The sequence below is a fragment of the Adiantum capillus-veneris genome, chromosome 1 (genome assembly GCF_014529385.1).
Source record: "Adiantum capillus-veneris isolate H3 chromosome 1, ASM1452938v2, whole genome shotgun sequence".
NCBI classification, from domain to species: domain Eukaryota; kingdom Viridiplantae; phylum Streptophyta; class Polypodiopsida; order Polypodiales; family Pteridaceae; genus Adiantum; species Adiantum capillus-veneris.
In genome coordinates, this window is record NC_140931.1 from 98,384,141 (window position 1) to 98,391,016 (window position 6,876).

The following is a 6,876-nucleotide window of genomic DNA, read 5'->3' on the forward strand; positions in this document are numbered from 1 at the left end:
ATTGAGAGGAAGAAGGAGTATTCTTACGAGAAAGATGTACATCTCCTCACATAATCACTCATATTAGCATAGCTTAGCTTAGTAATTACCATGGTAGAGGAGATGAGCATGCATTGAAGCTTGGATCTTGGTTGGATTTGCATCACGAATCCGTTGGTGTAGGCCTCCCTTCTCACAAGCTTGGAGTAGGTGATAAGCTTTCCATTAAAGCTTGAGAAGAGAGATAGAGTCTTCTTACTTCCACACATGAGTTGTGTGTGTGTGAGATTCAATAATCCTTTGAAAATTCAGCCCCCTCTCTCTGTTGGTCGACCCCTCTTGCTATTTTCTCATGCTACAGCCTCATTGGACCTCCCTGGGCCTAGCCAATGGTAATTAAGTAGTATAAGTGATAGCCGTCTGACATGTGACTTCTCCCATTGGGATCTTTGATCTAATTCTGTTACATAGGCTTTTAGTAGATCAAGAATTGTTACGTTAGCTATTTCACTTTGGCCATCCGTTTGTGGATGATAAGCCGAAGAGAAGTTTAGCCTTGTCCCTAAATTCTCAAAGAGACCCTTCCAGAAGTTACTGGTCATTCTAGGATCTCTATCCGACACTATGGACATTGGCAAGCCATGGTACTTGAAAATTTGTGAAATGAAGAGGGCTGCCATTTGATGGTCTTTGATAGTCTTTTTGACAGGTATAAAATGAGCTTGTTTATTGAACCTGTCTACTATCGTCCATATTCCCGTATTCCCATGGATAGACTTAGACAATCCAAAGATAAAATCCATGGATATGCTCTCCCATGGTGAATTAGGGATTGGCAAGGGTTGAAGCAATCCAGGTTGCTTCCCTCTATTAAATTTTGTCTTTTGGCATACCACACATTTAGAAACATACTCTTGTATGTTCGCTTTCATGGTAGGCCAATATAAATATGTTTCAATTCCCTTTAGGGTAGACTGAATCTCTCTATGCCCCACATAAGGAGGAGCATGAGATTCATATATTACTTTCTCACCTAGTGAGTTAGTAACACATAGTCTACTGCCATAGAGAAGATAACCATCTTGTAAAGTAAATGGTTCCTCTTTCTTCCCTAATGCAAGGGCTGAAATGACATCTCTAAAATCGGGATCAATAGCATACTCATCTATCATTGAAGATAGATCATTGTGAGTTGCTATGGAAACCGCATTCACTCTCGGCCATCTTGAGAGTGCATCGACTACTTGATTATGCTTGCCAGCAATGTGAGCAATATGAAAATGAAATTGTGAAAGGAAATTTTCCCACCTCATTTGTTTGTCGAAGAGTTTGGTTTGCGTCATGAAGTACTTAAGACTTTGGTGATCCGTTCGCAGAATGAAAGGAGTCCCCAATAAATAGTGCTTCCATGAGTCTAAGGCATGTAGAACTACAAGGAGTTCCTTTTCATATATGCCTAGATCTTGCTCAACAGGGTCGAGCCTTCCACTTTCATAGCCTATGGCGTGCCCTTCTTGAAGAAAAAAAGCTCCAAGGCAATGACAACAAGCATCACATTGGACCTCAAATGGTTTTGAGAGATCCGGTAGTGTAAGCACAGGTTGAGAGATCAGCTTTTCAAAAGCATTGTTCTCCTTAGCAGACCATGTATACCTAACGCTTTTCTTTGTTAGGTCATGTAATGGTCCCGCAATTTGTGAGAACTTTTCTATGAAGCATCTATAGTATGCACACATACCTATAAAGCTTCTTAGTTCATGAAGTTCCTTGGTTTAGGCCATCCTTTTATTACCTCTAACTTTGATGGATCCATTTGGATGCCATCTTGAGAGATAATGTGACCTAAATACTGAATCTCTTGTAAGAAAAATTCACTTTTCTTTCGGTTAACATAAAGTTTATTCTCTCTTAAAACTTGAAATATTACCTGGACGTGTTGCTTGTGTTCGTCTAATGAATTAGAGTAGATGATGATATCATCAAAGAACACTCAAGTGAAGGTTTAGTGAGGCCTGAACAACTTCTCCATCAAGCGGTTGAATGTGGTTGGTGCATTGGTCAAGCCAAAAGGCATAACAATGTATTTGTAAAGACCAAACGTGGTGCGAAATGCGGTCTTTACAATGTCTTGATCAACTATTCTTATTTGATGATAGCCAGTTTTTAGGTCAATCCTACTGAAGTAGGTCGATCCTTGTAGCTTATCAAATAGGTCTTCTACTCGTGGAACGGGAAACCTATTCTTGATAGTGATCCTATTTAGTGCTCTATAGTCGACACATATGCGATAGGTGCCGTCTTTCTTTTGCACTAATAGCACAGGTGAGCAAAATGGAGATGAGCTAGGCCTAACCATGCCCTTCTCAACTAACTCATGCACTTGCCGCATAATCTCCTCTTGTTGAGCTTGAGAAACTCTATAAGGAGGTTTGTTAGGCAGTGAACTTCCTAGAAGAAGCTCAACTGCATGGTCATCATTACCTCGTTTAGGAGGTAGCTCACAAGGGATGTCGTCAATAAATACATCTTGAAACCCCTTGAGAAAATTGGATAACTCTAATTCCTTTTGGTTGCTTTTATTTTCTTTTGCTAAAGCATTAGGTTCATTTTGAAAATCTTTAACAAAAATCATGTACACGGAAATAGATTTGTTTATTGACTTGTTGAAAGTTGGTGTATGTACAATGGGTATAGTGTTACCCATTTCCTTAGCATCTATATACATATCTTTTTCCCTGAACTTAAAGGAGATTCTCCTTTCAGGGAATTTAACATTGGCAGCCAGGCGATCAAACCATGGTGCCCCTAGGATTACATCCTCATGCTTGAGAGGAGAGATAAAGAAGTCCTCTTTGTCCACATAGCTTTGGACATGGAGCCTCAATTTCCCAATTAAGGGAGTGACTGAATCTTCTCTTGCCCCTTGAAAGCACTGTCTGCGGGCAGAACATCTCCCATCTCGTAGGCTTGTATGCCTAGCTTGGTGGCCAACTCTATAGATATAAAATTGTGAGTAGTCAGGGTCAAAGAGAATAAAAGCATCATGTTCTCTTACCTTTCCCCAAGCATGGCATAGAGGAGATCCTTTGTGGTGAGTTTCCTCCTCTTGAATTTTGACCAAGGTAGCTCTAGGAGGATCATGGCGGGTGTTCTTTTGGGAACAAGCGCGGTATGCATGCCCTTGTTCGCCGCACTTGAAACACCGGTTATCTTTGCGATAACGATCAATCTCTTCAGGAGAGAGTTTGTTTTTACCTTTGTAAACTCCCTTCTCTTCAAATTTGTTGGAGTTGCCCTTAGGAGACTTTTGGACATTGTCCTTCATCTTAGGCTCGTTGGAACCCTTATTTTCCATGGGTTTATTATTTCTTTTAGCCCCCATTTGGAAATTGATTTGAGAGGCCACCATAGTATGGTGTATTACCGCCAATATGGTGCGTGGCCTTTGGGAGTTGACATACTCCGCCATTTATTCGGTTAAGCCCGCACAAAATTGTTGCTTTTGCTCTCCAAAATCCAAATTTTTGAAGACAGTGGCTTTGAGTTGTACGTCCCAAAACTTGTCTACATATTTGTGGATGGATTCATAGGGAGAGAGCTTCAAGCTTCGCCACTCGGTGAGTACTTTGTCTTTGGCATGGGTGGCCAAAAACTGCTTCATAATGGAAGCTCTTAAAGCTTTCCATATTCGTGGAGCTTCACCGTTGGCCCGTAGGCTAAACCACCATTGCCTGGCGGACTTTTGAAAGTGCATAGCTACATGGCGTAGCTTAGAGGACTCCGTGATGCCCTCATCTCCGAACAATGCATCAAATTGTTGGATAAAGGCCAAGACTTTGTCCGTAGCACCAAAGGTGCCATCATAGGTAAGGAAAGAGATACTCTTCCCTCCCTCTTTGAACTTCTTGAGCTTGGACGACCTCTTCCACGCGACATAGGATTTCCTATGCCCTCTTCTTTTTGATGGTTCAAAGGTTGCACCATCACTTTCTTCAAAAGGTGAAGAATTTGAGGAAGATGGAGAAGAGGGTGACCTCTTTCTCACCTTTTTCTTGCCTTGATCTTCATTGTCTTCACCATCACTTTCATAAGAGGAAGAGAATGAAGAAGATGGAGAAGAGGGTGTCCTCTTTCTTCTCTTGCTTTTTGTCATCCCTCTTTGAATTATGGTGTGGAGAAGTGTGCGATGGTCTTCTCTGTTTTGGAGGTGATGGAGAGCGTTTAGCCTGCCGTCTTCGTGGAGCCATCTCCGTCGAGGTGGTGGGAGACTCACTTCTTTCTCGTTCCTTCGGTGGAGGCTCTTAAGTTCTCCTTTGGGAAGGAGATGCATCTTCAAGAAGTAAATTCTTGAGCCCTTTGTATGTATCCTCTTCTTCTTCCCGAATCGGAGAGAGACCTCTTTTAGAAGTCTCACAAGGAGGCTTCCTAGGTGTTCTCTTGTCATGGTGGGGAGCTTGGAGAATCCCATGAGCACGGAGCTGCCGTTGCACTTCACTTTGGAGAGATGGATTGCCCATGGTTGTTGAAGCCTGGAAACAAGATAGTTAACAAGCATAAGGGAATCATTAGTAGATTTCTCATTAGCAAAATCCGGTGCCGGTTTCAATTTTCTGGAGTCCTTTGGTTCGTGAAAAATGCGTCTCAGCTTAATACCGTGCTAGTTTCAATTTCAATTTCAGGACGGGGGGGGAGAGAGAGAGAGACAGAGAGAGAAAGAGAGAGAGGGGCTCAGGGCCTGGAGTCTGTCCCACACCGTTCGGGAAAAAAGATTATGGTAAGTACCGAAAAGAGTTCCTAATGTTTTTTTTTCCAAACTCACAATAGTGAGGGAATTATATTAATCAACACAAAAAAATACAATGTCTTTTCATGCTCGTGTTGAGCCATGACATCATCCAAGGACCATAAATACATCGACAACGATCCCAACCAACTCGCCCCCTTATCCTTGATACAAAAGGTTCATTATCATGTTCTTCTGAGATCTTTTGAATTCCGATAACCAAGATTTTCCCCCATCCAGAGTTCCTAATGTTAACATTGCAATTACTTAAGAGTTTAGTTCAAAATCTTTGGCAACTCTGGACCCTTTCACTCTTTAAAGTTTTTGATTTGAAATTGAGGCATGTCGGGTTCAAGGTCAAATGGCATGCTTTTCATAGAGTGCATCTCTCAAAGCCGGTTCCAGAGGTTTTGCATAGAGTGCATCTCCCAAAGCTCCATGCCTAAGCTTTATATCGTGCCGTTTTCGTCGCTTCAAAGAAAGAAAAGAAGGAGAAATTCCATCCCAACATAGAGAAAAACAGTGCAAAACCCCAAAAAAAAAACGTAATTTTATAAATTTTCCTCTTGGAAAATTCAAGGAAAAGAATTTTGTATGCTTGAAAACTGATTGTTCCGGATTGTGTGAGACCGTAAGCGAGTCGTGACTGTGTTGTGAGTGCGTCTGCATGGTCCACTATGGAATTGTGAGTGTGAGTGAAGGGGTGCAATTGGACCATTGAGAGGTGTGGACACTGGACATTGGCACCCTCGTCGCCAACGTCCTTTCAACAGTGCACATGCATTGAGCAAAGAGAATTGACCCCATTGTAGACTAGCTCCAATCTAGCCTAGGCCAACTTAGCAACTTTGAGGCAAGCGCACAAGCCATGAGCGTACACTAGAGAGAGAGAGAGAGAGAGAGAGAGAGAGAGAGAGAGAGAGAGAGAGAGAGAGAGAGAGAGAGAGAGAGATAGATTTCATTATTGTCCATGGAGGTCAGATATGACCCATGGGACCGGAAACAAAAACATTACAATTCAGTCTTCTAAGAGAAGGCATTAGATACAAATCAGTTAAGGACCGAGGGTCCGTCAAGAGGGTGGAAAAAAGAAGCAAAACCTAGGTGGCCTCGGGTAAGGGGATAGTCCCTTTGGGAGTTCGAAATTCTTGGATGATGGCCTTACCTCCTCGACATATTGCCCATTTTCCTTGTTTTCGTGCTTCGTAGACCTTTTTGAGTTCTTGTTTCTTCATCTTGAGTTGATTCAAGGTCAACTCCTCAGCAATCCAAACCTTCGTTGAGGAGGTGGGATTGGCACAGCACCCTCACCCGCTCCTCTTTTTCCTTGAAAGTGAGAAGGCAATGCTCAAATGGAACTTGCCTATGGGTGTCATTGATCCAAGAAATGGATTCCGGCTTGATGTTGATTGTTTGAAGAATATTTTTGAGCTTGATAATTGCTTCTTCGAGGGTATCATCAGTGGTGCACCATGGTGAGGGAAGCCCACCAATCCGGACCTTGAAGGAGTTCTCTTCCTGAAGTCTTTGTTCTCGAAGTTCCGTTGTCACACATGTCTGCACTTTTTTAATGATTGCAGAGTGAGCTTGGGTGACTTTGGATTCAACTTATTTGGCTTTGTCTGTGGCAACATTGACCACAGAGTCAAAACGTGCCTCAAGCTTGCTAAGGCTCGCTTTTAGGTCGCGATTCTCTTCCATAAGCTGATCAACAACTCTTTGAAGCTCTCCGATCCGATCGCTTTTACTCAGCGCTGCTACAATGGCTACAAAACTTGGTCGACTCCTCGCAGTACCCTTTGGGGTATTCATGATGAGAGCCCACTACAATCCAATGGGACCCCTATCTAAACCAGTGTGACCCTACTGTAAACTAGGCCTTAATAGATCCTTAGTTTGCAGGCGGTTAAGGTTTATGAGGCTGCTTTGTGAGGCTTACACAGCTTCGCAGGGTCGTGAGTTCAGGGTTAGGCAGCGCAAGCTTTGTGAGCCAGGTTGCAGGAGATTTGGGTTTTGCGAGATATGAGAGGTTCAGAAAGTTGCGGCGTTCAAATTCTTGTTGTGTGGTGATGTTCTCGCCACGAGATGCAGGGGCTTGGTTTTGGCTCGCGATC

At 42.8% G+C, this 6,876-nt stretch overlaps 1 pseudogene; it reads right to left on the reverse strand.

The window, feature by feature from the left end:
- Nucleotides 1–5,862: 5,862 nt before the first annotated feature.
- LOC147465242 (uncharacterized) lies at nucleotides 5,863–6,463 on the reverse strand (annotated as a pseudogene).
- Nucleotides 6,464–6,876: the final 413 nt, after the last annotated feature.